Source organism: Pelodiscus sinensis, chromosome 6 (assembly GCF_052426305.1).
Source record: "Pelodiscus sinensis isolate ZL-2025 chromosome 6, ASM5242630v1, whole genome shotgun sequence".
NCBI classification, from domain to species: domain Eukaryota; kingdom Metazoa; phylum Chordata; order Testudines; family Trionychidae; genus Pelodiscus; species Pelodiscus sinensis.
The window spans coordinates 22,396,687-22,412,500 of NC_143057.1; the positions used below are offsets into that span (position 1 = coordinate 22,396,687).

At 38.5% G+C, this 15,814-nt stretch overlaps 1 protein-coding gene across 2 annotated transcripts in view; it reads left to right on the forward strand.

The window, feature by feature from the left end:
• BNC2 (basonuclin zinc finger protein 2) overlaps positions 1 to 15,814 on the forward strand; it is a 474,676-nt gene that overhangs the window by 120,355 nt on the left and 338,507 nt on the right. The window lies entirely within an intron of this gene.

Sequence of the window (15,814 nt, forward strand, 5' to 3'; positions counted from 1 at the left end):
TACACACTATAGAGGCCATGCATCTTGTGGTTTATGTCGTCGCCAGAGCCCCTGGATTGAATTACAGCCTTGTAATTTGCTTACCTGTCTTTATTTTACACATACTGTTTCATATTCATTTTGATAATTTCAAAGCACATAACAGTCCCGTGCCCTTAAAAATCCTCCTTACCTGCAAGGTGAATGCCACTTTATAAAACGGAGTTATTGTAAAAACACACACACTCCCTTCCTATAGGGAAAGACAAATTTTAGCAGGACTGTACTGTACATATTTGCACCCACACAGTAAGTCTGTTAGTACATACATATATTAATATACAGAAGCTGCATTAATGCTTTTGAATATTTCTCTTAACCTTGTCTATCATCCACTTGTGTTCCTGTAAAGCGTAAAGGCCAGTTCCTTAATATGCTTTTAAAAATATCTGCCATTTCAATTACAAAGTGTTTATTTTGCAAGCATTATGAAGCAGAGTAAGCGTTATCCCCATATTACAGATACCTAATTGCACAGAATTAAAGATCACATATTCAGAAATGTCTTCTAATTTTGGATGCCTCCATTTTTGGGTACCCAGTTTGAGCTCTGTTAAAATTGCTGAACACCCAAGTTTGTGATGGAAGTCAGTAGGGGAGCTGTAGCCGATCAGCAGCTCTGCAAATTAGGCCCTTAGGTGTCTGAAATCAGACACCCAGAAACTCAGGTAGTTTAAATTAGAGTCCATGTTTGAAAATGTGGTCCTATAAAACTTGCCCGTGACTGTACTCTTTGTCAGAAGAGTGGCCAGGATGGGAATGCAGGAGCTCCTGGCTCTGAGTCTCATGCTGAATCTGGTAGAAAATGTATTCAGTTGAAAAAGCTTCCTATTGTCTCCACCTATACCCCTAATGTCTAGATGCATTCTCTTCTCCCTGTCTGAAGACCATTTTAATTACACACAGCGTTTCACTGACCATATTTTGGCAAATGTGATTGAATATGGGGTGACAGAGTGGGTTTTCTTCTATGCTCAAGTTAGAGGGTGTGTCAATAGCAGTTTTGCATTTGGGCCAGAGCAGAAATTTGCTAGTTAGCGAGCTGTGTATGAAGAAAAGCCATTTGGACTTAACTGTTAGCCCTAATGGGTTGTTAGCATAGCCGTATGTTTCCGGGATTAAATAGATTCATATGAGAAATAACGTATATATTAGTATGTTTGTAATTATGATAGTTAGGCTTTTTATCATTTCTGTATATCATTCTCCATCTACTGAACCTTCTCTAACTATGAGATTCAGTTTGTCCTATAAATGTCATTAAAACAAGAGGCAGGCAAACTTCCATTTCATAATTCATATTTTTACAAATAACTTATGTTGACTCTGTATCTATCTAAAACTCTGAAAATATTTTTAAAAGATCAACCCCATGATGACTTTGACAAAGATTTAACAAACCAGCAGTGTGATGCTTTCTGTAGGCTAACAGTTTTAATAGGTTTATCTTAGACAGTTCTTCAATTGAGAAAGTGTCAGTTAATAATTTACCTATCCCAGGAGGCAGTGGAAGCAATCACACTCCATAGCGAGGTACTCTGGGGCCTGTCGCTTTGCTGCAGCTCATCCTGACTATAGCAAAGCACCATTGGATGCGACATCAGCGCTGTGTCTGCACTTTGACAAATGAAATCTTGTAAAGGCTAAATAAGGTATGGGAAGTTTTGGAATGAGCAAATAGCTCTTCAGCTGATTTCTGCAGTAATGGATTACTGTAAATGTCCATCTGCTGCACATCAAAGGGAACACAAGTTAAAATTAAGTGTTGCCTGTATTGGTTTAATTTCAGGAGTATCCAATTCTTAAGGAAAGGTTCTGAGGAGGCAGATGTACAGTTAACAATATTTACTGATATTTGCCTTGTAAATGTATTGCTCGGATGATACATTGCGTACTCAGAACTCAAGTTCAGTACCAAAAATAAGAAGAGTTAACATAAAAAAGCCCTGAAGGATGGTACTTCTGCCATCCTCCCTTACTGTGTAATTTGTTCTGACACAATGGGTAGCATTAAACTACAGAAGATTAAGCACTATTTATGTGAATTTTATACCCCCATTTATGCTTTGAGTGATACTGTAGCGTGGTAAGTTTTTTATAATTTGTTTTTCGGTATGTGAAAAATGTTTCTCAAAAAATATTCATATCTGCACATACATTTTTATTAGAAGTTGTCGTGAAAAAGATTTACAGTTATTTAATAACAATTTATTATAGTAACATGTTCTGTCAGCTGTGGCACTTATTCAGTAAAACTGGTAAATCAAATTTATATAGACATTCACTAGAAATTTATTTCAGATTCTAGTGAAATGTATTCTAATGTTTTTAATAGTGTTAATAAACTATTACCTTCAGTTTCTCAGGCTTACTTTTTGTTTACATGCCAACATTACCTGCTTTTTTTCCTAGACTAGGAAGCAAGATCAGTGGTGCTACTACATAAAGCACTTCAGCCACTTACGGTACTTTGTCCTCCAAAGAGTCAGGACCAAATCATGCATTAGATGTGGTTAGGTCATGTCATATGAGGGGTTCAGAAGACAGTCCGACAACAATTTTTACACTGTTCTAATTCCTGTCAATATGCTATGGTAGTCTTGATTTTACTGAGTCATAAACCACTCAGTGCATTAGAACTGTTTGGGAAGTAGAAGAAAAACATGAATATTTCCATGATTGTTTAAAAATACTGTGTGTTGTTACCCTAAACCTGGTGGTTAAATGTATGTGGTATTTGTCTGAGACTTGGAAGTGCAGTACTAGTTCTCTGCTATCCTAGTTGCCCATTTAGTGAATTTGCTCTTTTGGATTTATGTAGCCACTGCAGGGCTAAAACAAGGATGAAGAGAGAGGATGACCCTCGTGATTAAAATTGGATTTTAGTACTTAGAAGTTTGGATCAAGGATGGATTAAGAATGTTAAGAGGCAATTAATTGGCTAATCGTGTGGCTGATAGAATTTTTATCAATGACACAATTAGTCGATAAGGGAAGGCACTCAGTCCTGGCTCGTGCCGGGTCTAGGAGCTACCCCACTGTGGCTCTGCAGTTTAAATATAGTAGGAGCTGGGTATGCAGGCAGTTCAGCTCCTACTGCATTTAAACTGCAAAGGTAGGTCCTGGACCCGACACGATCCAGGACTGAGCCGGGCTGCCTGCCTGGCTGGAGCAGCTCCTGTCTGTGGTGACTTGGGCTGGCTGCAGTCAGAGGCTTCTCTAGCAGCAGCCCCTGTCTGTAGGGGGTTCCAGCTACTCGCTGGGACCCTCCGTGGACAGAGGCTGCTGCAGGAGCAGCCTCTGCCTGTGGTGAACTTGGGCCTGCTGTGGGCAGTGGCTGCTTCATGGCAGCTTCCCCTGTCCACTTCCTGCACTGCTGCCTCTGATAGAGCAGCAGTGAGGGGGTGGGCAAGCAGCACTGTGGAGGCGGTGTTGGGGGGAACTGGGTTTTAAGCTGTCTCCCCCCCACCCCCAGCACTGGCTCCTGCTCCCCCACCCCTTGCTACCTCTGATACAGAGGTAGCAAGGCGGGGGGAATGCGACTTTTTGGGCCTAGGCTTATTGGGTAGTTGACTAGTCACTTGCTTACATACCTACTCGGTCATGGACTTCGTGTATGACCTTGGCAACACCCTTAGTATCACATTTTCTAAAGCACTCATGGATGGACTTTCAAGTATTCATTATCCACCACTGAACCCACTTCCTCTTCAAAGAGGTGCACTCCATTTAGGTAAGTAAACAAGGGCCAGTACCCTGTAACCATTATGATATTGATGGACAGATTTTTCAAAAGATCTCAACATTTAACATACTGAGCTCTGTTGAAAATTTAGCCCCAGTTGTAGGTGCTAATTCTTCTGAAATCTTTATGCCTGTTTCAGTGCCCTATCAGTAAAAATGAGAATAAAAATACTTCCTTTCTTCCATCTTTTGTCTGCCCGGTTTATTCAGGTTGTAAATCTTTCTGGGAACCATCTGCCTCTCCCGTTATCTGTACAGCACGTAACACAATGGGCTTGAGCTTGGTTAGAACCTCTCAGGCCTAGGCATTACTTTTAATGTAAATTACAAATGCTGTGACTATTGGTAATAAAAATGAAGCTATTTTTCAGTTCCCCCATAAATGGACACTAAAATCTTATTAAACAAAAAATAGAAAATGCTACTTCAGTGCAGCTGTCAGAATATACACTTGTAAAAACAATTATATAGCCAAAATTTGGTTCTTATCTAAGAAATGAAGCATCCGTTGCTTCGTGTCTTGTGAAAATGAGCTGCTATACCGGTGTGCCCAAGCACAAGAGATGATGTTACCAAATAAACATTCTTGCTTTATCTAAGATCAGAATTAAGCCTTAAATATAAAGCAAAGCGCAGTGAACTCCTTAGGAATCATTAAGTTTTGCAAACTTGAACTTTCTGAACAAGGAGTTTGCAAAGCTAATGACAGAAGGGAGGGAGAGAGATTGGAGGTGCAACATTTTTTAGTAATGAGTAGGGATGCATGTTGTCCTTCTGAAATTGTTGGGCTTTATCTACTAATAAAATGAATTAAAAGTGAAGACACATGAAAATTGCAATCACCTGAAAACTTTTTTACAAAACCATATTGAAATGTAGTGTTAATCCATTATTGTGCTTTGCTTATTAACGTCAATCCAGGATTTCTTCCTCCTGAAATTTTTTCTTTGGGGGTAGATATACAGAATATAGCATCCATAGGAGGCCATCAGAAGCACAGCTATGGAAAAGCTGAACATTCAAGAGATATTCCTTAAACATACTTAATTTAAATTGTTTGTATATTTTCTTAAAGGCTAGTCAGTATTGGATAGTGAGGCTATGTTGTGATAGCAGGGCTTTTTCAGGATACCGGAAGTATCCTGAAATAGCAATTCTACATCTTTAAGCACTCCCATTATTTTGAAATATGCTTTGTAATAATTGGTGCACTGTTGGTGCTTATGCTTATCCGGCATCCTTGTAACCCTAGTGGAACGAGGGTTAAGGGATTTGTTGGCATTAGGGTTATTAAATTAGTTTAATTAACTAATCGAATAGTCGATGGGATTTCCGTTGACTGTTCAATTAGTCGACAAGGGCGCCTCTGCCTTTGAACTGGGCTTCTTCTGGGCTCTTGCTACAGTTCAAAAGCAGAAGCCCCACAGGGAGTGTGGGGCCAGTGGGGGGACTCCTCTGGCCCTGCACTCCTTGCCGGGACTCTGGTACATTTCAAAAGCAGAATCACAGCAGAACCTGCCTGAGCGGAGACTGGTTCAGTGCCCTTTCGTGCCGTTTCCCATTGTGCCTCTACCTCCCTTGCGCCCCATGGAGACTGTGCTGGGTGGGAACTGACTTTTAAGTTGGCTCCTCCCAGCACCAGCTCCTGCTTCCCCATTTGCTGCTTCTCTCTAATAGAGGCAGCAAGGGGGGGGGGATGTAACTTGTCCCATCTCTAGTCAACTATCCAATAAGCTTATGCTTATTGGATAGTTGACTAGTCACTTACAACTTTAGTTGGGATAGCGCTTTATTTTGAAATTTGGTGCTGTGTAGACAGCGCCAAATTTCAAAATAAGCTATTTTGAAATAACCTCAAAATAAGCTATGCAATTTGCGTAGCACAAATTGTGTAGCTTATTGTGAGGAAAGGGTGCTAGGTAGACACATCCTAAATGACTGGAATTTCCCTTTGAGCTTTGTCCAGAAGGTTGAAAGTTAGATGTTCCTTTCTTCTTAGCTGCTTTTTAAAAGGCTTGCCTTCATGTTAGGTTAAGTAAATGAGGTTAATATGGATTAACAGTCATATATATTGAAACCTAGATACCTCATTCTTTTAAAGGTGACAAGCAAAGGAAAAAAATTATGCTATTATTTTGTGGAGATTGACTATTCTGTTAGTTTTGTTAATGCTTTCAGTGTTTGACTGCAATTCCAGACAGATGGTCCAGTAAAGATATGTTTGTGAAAGGTTCTACATCTTTATTCCTTCAAAGGAGGGCTTAGACGTTCCTACTACACTTCTCTAAGGAATCTTTAAGCAAAAACATGTAAGGCAAGTCTTATGTGTCTTTAAAAAGTAGGTTTTTTTTCCCCTTCCCTTTGTAAGATGCTAAGTCTTTGGTTGCTAAGAACAGTCACAGAGAGACAATATGTGATGTCTGCAATAGGTTTTGAATCTTGACAAATGCTCACCAGACTTCCCTTTAATTTAGATTAACAAAATACTGGAATGTGGTTTGATTTCATTCCATACAAGATTTGATTTGCTGAGGTAGGTGTAAAACTCACTGAAGCTGCTTTAGTGGTGGAGTGGCAGAGGGAGAGAGAGTGCAGTATTGCCTTGTAGGAGATACTTGTTCAGCAGCAGATTAGCAAGGCTTTTTGGTAAACAGTGTTGGAGAATAAGGGCAGAAGGTACTGATCTGTTCCTTTTTTATGGCCCAATCATGGCAATCCATCATTTTCACTAAATGGGTCTAGTTTGTTCTCATGATTGATTATTTTTATGCAGAAGATTTTACTGGTATCCAAGGAATGAAGGCAAAGAGGGAAAATGGGAAGAAATAGATACATTGGTAGTAATCTGTGGAATAGTTCTTGCCTATGAATTAGTTCTCTCCCAATAACAGATAACCTACTGATTAAATAAAAATTGCTATTTGAAATAGATAGCTTTCACATTGCTGCTGTCCTGATCTCTCTGGCTACGTCTACACTGGCCCCTTTTCCGGAAGGGGCATGTTAATTTCAGCGATCGCAATAGGGAAATCCGCGGGGGATTTAAATATCCCCCGCGGCATTTAAATAAAAATGTCCGCCGCTTTTTTCCGGCTTTTAGAAAAGCCGGAAAAGAGCGTCTACACTGGCCCCGATCCTCCGGAAAAAGCGCCCTTTTCCGGAGGATCTTATTCCTACTTTAAAGTAGGAATTAACATGCCCCTTCCGGAAAAGGGGCCAGTGTAGACGTAGCCTCAGAGTATGTCTAGACTACATCCCTCTGTCGGCAGAGGGATTCAGATTAGTCAGGTCGACATTGCAAATGAGACAGGGATTTAAATATCCCTGCAAGGAGGTTTACAGGATCTGTCGAAAAAGGCTTTCTTTCTCAGCAGATCCCCCTCTAGACTGCCACTTTTTGCCGACAAAGTGCTGAGTTGGCAAAACGCGGCAGCCATTTTTATGCAAATTAGGCACAGGATATTTAAATCCCTGCCTCATTTGCAATGTCGACCTGCCTAATGTGTATCCCTCTGGTGACAGAGGGATGCAGTCTAGACATACCCTCAGTATGAAGGTGGGAGATTGGATTTGATGGGGATAGCAAGCCACTTGATTCTGAAGAGCTTGGTTGGAAGCCCCTGGAGCCTTTCCCTATCTCAGTGCATGAGGGAATGTTCCTCTGAGAGAGTTTTCTCTGCCTCCCTTTGGCTGTGAGGGAGGTGAGAGTGAGCCAATTGACTTCCATGCCTGTCCTTTCTTTATAAAGCAGTCCTAGACATCCAGTGGCTTTCTTGACGTTGTTGGCCCTTCCTTTCCCACAGTTGAGCTCAGCCGTGTTTCCAGGATGCTGTGGGTCAGTCAAGAAGATATGCCTTTTTTTCTTTCTGTCTGTGCTAAATTCTCAAGGTATCTGTAGGAGAGTTCACATTCCTCATAGCATCATGGAAGCTGTGTTTTTAGGTTAAAAGGAGAGAAAAGAAGCAATTTGATGTCAGGTGATAATGTGGGGAGGTTCAGTTTCTCACAGCTTCTGATTGGTGCCCAGTGCAGGATGAAAGATAGCAGTAGAAGGGTTAGCGAGTTGTGGGCATATAAAGGGCTCTGAGTAAGTGTAACAATCTTGCTCACTGCATTTCTCATTTAGAATTGACTTCCCCATTTCTACTCTGCACTCTTTAATTGTGTGAATGGAAAGAACCCAGAAGCTTCAGTTTCAGGACTATATATCAACCCAGGCTCCTAAAGAAAACCAGTGTGGTTCAGATGTGGGTTGGGAAGAGTGGTTTGCATTGGCATAGACTTTGTGGGTGCTTACGGGCTGGAGCACTCACAGCTGTGGGTTGCAGATGCTTGCTATCCTGTATTAATGTGGCCAGTATGCGAAACCATGGCACCCACAAAACTATACATAGGTCCATGCCTGTTGAGGTTTGGGAACTACTCCCAGCTTAAAGATGCTTGAGTTAAATAAATCCTCTCTGATAGTTTTGGACGAGACAGAAAAATTGAAACACAGGTTATAATGAATTTGAAATTCTCATATAGAAAACTGTTTGGATCGCTCTCAAAACAAACTGTCTTGAAGATTAACTAGAAAATAACAGGCTAGTTTGCCCAATAATAGTTAATGTTATAATACTCTTAACCTATTAAATGGCTCTCATACCATTAGCGCTGGAAATATGCAAATTACATAGGGCCAATTAGAATGTGCTGTAAGCATTTACGTGCACTTGCTGTCTCTTACTGTGTAGTTATGGTAGCACAGTAGAAGACTCAGTGCAAGATGTGGAAAAAAATGTACAAGACCTGATTTTTTTTTCAGTGTAACTGAACATTCTCAGATCCCATTGTCTTGAATGGAAACTGTCAGTGTTCAGCACCTTTTGAAAGAATGGTCAGCCAGATTTTTTCAGCAGGAGAGTGAATTACTGATATTAAAAGTTTTTTTTCTTTTCACATTTAAGTCACTTATGGTCTTTTTTAAAAAAATGAGTCTATATTAGTTTGGGTAAAAATAGAGTCAATAAGATGGAAAAATACTGAAAGATGGCTCTAAATGACAGATGCTGTGAATAGAATCATAGAATACTAGAACTGGAAGGGACCATGAGAGATCATCAAGTCCAGTCCCCTGCAGAACCAAACATAGCCTATATCATCCCTAAGTCTAACCTGCTCTTAAATATCTCCAGTGATGGAGATTCCACAACCCCCTTAGGCAACTTATTTTAGTGTTTCACCACCCTGATAATTAGAAAGTTTTTCCTAATGTCCAACCTGAACCTCCCTTGCTGCAGTTTAAGCCCAGTGCTTCTCATCCTATTGTCAGAGGCCAAGGAGAACAATTTTCCCCCTCTTACCTGTGACATCCTTTTAGATACCTGAAAACTGCTATCATGTTCGCTCTCAGCCTTCTCTTTTCTAAACTAAAGAAGCCTAATTCCTTTAGCCTTGCCTCATAGCTCATGTTTTCTAGACCTTTAATCATTTTTGTTGCTCTTCTTTGGACCGTCTCCAATTTTGCCACATCTTTCTTGAAATGTGTTGCCCAGAACTTGGACACGATACTTCATCAGAGGCCTAATCTTCTCAGAGAAGAGCGACCAAATGACTTTTTGTGTCTTGCTCACAACACTCCTGTTAATGCATCCCAGAATCATGTTTGCTTTTTTTTGCAAGTGTCACACTGTTGACTCATATTTAGCTTGTGGTCCACTATCACCCTAGATCCCTTTCTGCAGTACTTCTTCCTAGACAGTCACTTCCTATTCTGTATGTGTGAAATGGATTGTTCTTTCCTAAGTGGAGTGCTATGCATTTATCCTCATTAAACTTCATCCTATTTACCTCAGACCATTTCTCCAGTTTGTCCAGATCATTTTGAATTATGACCCTATCCTCCAAAGCAGTTGCAGCCCCTCCCAGCTTGGTATCATCTGCAGACTTATTAAGAGTACTTGCTATGCCATCATCTAAATCATCGATGAAGATATTGAACAGAACCAGTCCCAAAACAGATCCCTGCGCAACCCCACTTGTTATGCCCTTCCAGCAGGATTGTGGACTGTTAATAACTACTCTCTGAGAATGGTTATCCAGGTAGTTATGGACCCACCTTATAATAGCCTCATCTAATTTGTATTTGCCTAGTTTATTGATAAGAAGGTCATGTGAGACCATATCAAATGCCATACTAAAGTCTAGGTATACCATGTCCACCATTTCTCCCTTTATCCACAAGACTTGTTATCCTATGAAAGAAAGCTATCAGATTGATTTGGCATGATTTATTCTTTACAACCCCATGCTGGCTGCTACTTATCACCTTATTGTCTTCCTGAAGTTTGAAGAGGAATTCCTTAATTACCTGCTCCATTATCTTTCCTGTATGATAGAGTCTTGCAGGCACAATGACTAGAGTGTGCTAAGGGACAGAAAGGAGGCTGATGATGTATAAAAGAAGCGGAAACAGAAAATAACGGAAGCAACGTTACAGCAAATTTCTTGATGATTTTGAAAATGAGGGAGAACCTTTTGAACTAGGCACACAGGGACTTGGCTGAGGATCAGAGTGATATGGCAGTAGAAAAGATAAGGAACCAAATTTCAGTTTCTCTAGTCTTCAGTCCTCAGCAGGTCAGATAATCCCTTGCTTGCAGGTATGTTTTCAAATAAAATAGTAAGCTTGTAAATATTCAAAAGTTTATTGACTCTTTTTGCACTTCTGAATAGCTAATAAATTATTTAATTGTCTGATGGAGATGTGGCTACCTAACTATAGGGCATGAAATATGCACTGTTCTTCTAATACACTGTAGGGAGACCTGTTTATAAAGTATTTAGTATTGGTTTTATAATGCACTGTTGACAACAGGAGACCACGAAGCTCAAAGATCAATCTCATTTAGGCCCACAGTATTAATGCTGCTTTATGAAGCTTTGTGACAGGTCACTTAGACAACAGCCCTTAATAAAAAAAACTTTGTGCTTGTATATGATAGTGTGACTGTCTGCTAGTAAGGCATGTTTTAAGAGCTGCCAAGGCAGCAGATGAATCTCTTTGTCCAAGTCCCTGAGGTGACTTTGTGGCTGCTGCTGGCCAGGTGATGGAACTCATCATTCGCCTGCTCTCTAGAGAAAAGTGAGACTGAGACTGCTGAAGTTCCTGCTAATGCAGCTTTCGCTAATTGTCCAGAGACCTGCTAGGACACTGGGCAGCTCAAGCAGCTCTATACTGTGAGTCAGTAATTAGGAAAACAGCGATTCTTTGTTCAGTCTCATGATTGTAAGTGCTGTGCCTTTTCAGATATCTAAAACATAAGTATTCTTAAAGAATCTAGAGTTCAGTTTGGTTTAGTTATATATGATTCTAACAGACCTTTTTTTAAAATATATGGATACTGGGTACAATGTAGCATCATAAGCGTTGTCTGGATTGGGCCCTATAAGCTGTTTGGAGGAACCAAAGAAATAGCCTAATAGAAGTGTCTGATTAAAGGAATGTGTGTAATAAAACTAAATACATTAGGATGGTTGCCTTAAAGTCAGAATCTTCTACTGCTCTGGAGTTGAACAAATTATTCTGAATCCTAAGATTTTAGAATTAATACCTGAGAAAAGAACAGCAAAACTTTAATTCATTTACATAATTAAACTCTAAAAATATTCTAAAGTATTTAAGTACACACATATAATACCACAGTCAGAGTGAGCAGACTTAAATCTGTGCTGATGCATTTGCTTTTTAAATCAAGATATTTTAATTCTCTCTTTCATTTATCTACGTAGACTGATGTGCTTTAAATAATTTATGATATCCACTAGTACAGGGAGCTTGTGACTGTTATAATTGAATCCTGAACTCATGTCCTACCGGTGAAAGAAGGCAAAACAGATTGGTGAAATACTTTGTTTTACAAGGTAAATGCATTTGTAATATTCATGTCAGTATCCATTTTGTTACTATTTGGGACGTTAATCTATCCACTTCGGGCCTTCTAGATTCTTTAAGGTCCCATTTAAGAGTTGGGCTCAGTTTCCGCAGTGGCACTTTTACCAGACAATTAAAGAATTACTCTGCCATTCCTCAGGATATTGAATGGTTATTTTTTCCTGTAGATGAACAGGGCCTGTTTCAAAGCCTGTTTCAGGGTCTGTTTCTTGGAGTCAATGGGAAGCTTTCTGTGGACTCCAGTGAGGTTTGAATCCCAACCTAATCTCTTGGTTTCCAAACATAGCTTTTGGTAACAAACAATCGTGGACGGTAGATTCAAGAAATAAATAGTTTTATATATACATACAGAATTTGAGCATGCAAAAGAACATTTTTGTACACATAAGATTTTGTATAAACACAATGAGTAATTGATCAGATAGGTTCAAAATACATGAACCTAGTTGCTTGTTGACAAACATGCAGACTTATGGGTTTTTCACTTGAAAAGAAGGCCAGATGAAAATTTCTCACATGCTCAAATGACAGGTCATTACTGACTTTCTGCAAAATAAAGCAATAGTTAAGTAATGAAATGGCGCTGCACCAAATTTTGGTTTGGCAGGTAAAATGCCATGTGGGGGAAGAGGACAGATTTTGTATTTCCATGTGTCATCCATGTTTCTTTGGTTAGTATCAGTAAAAATCCATGTTAATCTCCATGGTGCCATTTTAAATTAGAAATGATTATTTAGCATATTGTGTTAGAAGTACATTCTCATTTAGTGTTAATTTAACTGAATTAATGGCTGCTGCTTAGTATCAGATGATGTATGTGTACAAGGATGTTATTAGGTTATCTGTGCTTTGTAAACCTCTTTGCCCTCCATTATTGAGTTGTCATATGTGGGTGAGTCCCATGTGGACGTGGGAAGAGCTGCCTGTCTTTGACCATCTCACCTGTATATTGCTGTGATGCCAGACTTGCAATTTACAGTGAGACATCTCATAATCATCTTCTGCTACAGAGTTGCTCAAGGCATGTAGGATGCATTTCCCCCCTTACAATAGAGTGCAGTTTCAGGTGACATTAGCGTGAGTTAGTGTTTTATAAAAATTATCACTATGAGAAATGCTTTTGTTGGTATCCCATAGTGTTAATTTGCATAATAGCTCCTAAATCTGAACCATCAAAATTTCCACCATGATTGTATCTAAAATGTCAAGAACATAACGTGTGTCAAGGTGGTGGCTATAGGAGTTGTGCATTCCTCCCACCTTCCTCTTTTGATTTGGTGATTGTTTTATAGATTTAATCATTGTTTTATTTTTGTAACTTGTTGCAACACAGTGGATGAGTGATTAATATCCCAGTGTACTTACCATGCTGAGAGTTCACTAATAATGATGGGGTTGTATTAGTATGTAGCATGTCACAATTTTTTGTGTTCATGATTGTGTTCTATATTCTTGCAGCTGTGATGGGAATTTCCAGTAGTTGTGATGGGAAGGCCTGCCACGGACTGCAGCTTTTTACTAACACATTTCTTGTTAAGAAACTGGTAACTTCATGTTAAATTGTTAGACAGATGTCCATATTTGATGCTTGTCACACTGTGCAAAGCACTTCTAGAAAACATTCAGGTATTTCCCACAACCAGCACTGGGATAAGAACCTGAATAGAACAGACTATTGGTAGTGATTGGTTTTTTGAAATATCACCTGTAATTAAAATATAAACACAATATTGATTTTGAAGACTATGATTTGGTGGAAGTTCTGCTGCCCCCTTGATTGTCCAGAAATTTGGCACAATTTTTTTTACCTGATCACTCCTATTCATGCAAAAATACATCTACTAGTTCCTCTACTGTATCCACGTTCTTATTGCAATTAATAGGAGTTAGGCTTGCACATCAAAGGGAAAAATAGACTTCTAAATGTGTATATATAGCACTGTAGCTAAGAATAAGGAGGATTCAATGGGGAAATTGGAACGCAGGTCTAAAACTACGCAGTGTTATTGGTGGAAGATGACATAATAAACTGGATGTGTGTATTCTGATTTTGGTTATGAGTCAGAAGTTTCTTACATTAAATCTCTGGAAATGTTTTATAAAGTCAGTGGCGCAGGTTTCACAGAAAACATGCTACTGCCTATATGGAAATTTGGGTGGATTATCTGTTCAGAGGAAGTTTCCTTTATTAATTCTTCCCTTTTCCCTCCCACTTAAGATGTGTTAACATTTTGTAGTATATTGGTTATTACAGAATAAGTCCCTTACTTTATTCTTGGGGGGGGGGATTACATTTCCTAAATTGAATTGCCACCTATATGAGTGTGAAGAACATGTTATTTTTGCATAATTCTCAAGTATTAAGTTAGGACCTCTTCCCAATAAGGAGTAAATCCACAACTTTACTTTTATTCTTGAGTAATGTACAAGCATGTTTGATTACAGACTGTGCATACGTTATTTTAGTTACAACAAATAGTCCTATGGCATCTTAGAGACTACAAAAGTATATGTAGTATTTTAAGCTTTCATGGTGAAAACCCACTTTTTCAAATGAGCTGGAGTGGGAAAAAATGGGAACTCAGAATTCAGTGACAGTAGCATTATTTTATCTCACTTGGGGAAATTCATCCATTTTATTGGAGCAATGTCAGCTATTCAGTTATAAAATTTCTATAAACCAACTTCATCAAATAAGATGGGTTGTTTCAACACAAGGAAGGGCTGATTGTCATGCGATGTGGAGGACCATTTTTATTATTTTGGCAAGAACAGGGACAGTTTTGTCCTGACAAGTCATTAGATGAATACCAGAGTGTGTCACATGAAAAACTACTGATCTTTAACCCAGCTATCTACTTAACCGAGCCTTGAAAATGAATAGTGAATAAGAGAAGAGCAAAGGCCAGTTTACTGTCATTACAGATTACAGAATCTGTTAACAGCTTCAACAAACTGAACTCTGGGAATTACAGGTACTATACAGTAAGACAATCAAGTGTACCTAGACAAATTGTGTATTCAGTTAGCAGATCACATTTTAGAATATATGTATTTTTGCTGTTGTAACCAGTTATATTTAAATCAAAATTATGTTTTCTCATGTTTTAATTATATCTTATCAAGTCTTAGGACCAAAGCCACAGTTGAGGAGTGCTCATTTTAAATCATCGATTAACAATTATTATAAAGTAATTAGATCTCCAGTATAAATGAATTAATCTGCGCCCGCTGCTGTCTTTTTTCCCCAAGAGTGATCTGTGGGACACTCTGCATGTATAGTTAATATAAACATTTATAGTGAACTCCTAGATGTTAGAAAAACAAATATAGTAAAGATCAGTAACATTTTTAAAATGATCAGTTTTGGGAATTCATACTTACAGGAAAACAGCATTCTTTCTTGTCCTGATAGTAGAATTGCATTGTCTCCCTACAGTCTTGTTAGCTTATACTAACTGAAATGCAAATGCTTTCCAACTAATTGGGCCTCATTGAAAGTACATATACAGTCCATAGTTATATGCATGCAGCTTTTATTTATTTATTTTTCAAAATTCCTCTGTAATTATTTTCTTGATTAATATCTAAAGCATAGGCTTGTAATAAAAAATCCTCTTTAAAGACTTTACATATTATTGAACATTAAAAGGTTAGTAAATGTTGCATGTTTAACAGCTTGCTTAATACAATATAATTGGAGCAAAAAGAAAAAAAACAGTATTTAAAAACATAATGATTTGAATGAATTTTTATTAATCCTTTGACTGAACTAATTAATTCTTAAATGTTCATGATATTGGTATTTGGAACAATTAAAAAAATGTTACCATTATGTAATGTCTTTGGTACTTATAATCACCTACTGGCTCTATGTAGTTATCCTGTTTTTTTTTAACGTAATATGTGGAAAGTGTGTTATCTTTACTTGCCAAAGGTGGTAGTCTTGATACCTTTTTAGGAGAAGAATGTAATAGATAATTTTATATTCAAAATAAAATCCACAAAATTACTTAATGTTGTAAAAGTCTTCTGTAGTCTTCAGAGGTTGAAAAAATTGCCTGTACTTCAAATGCAGATTGCAAGCCTCCTTAA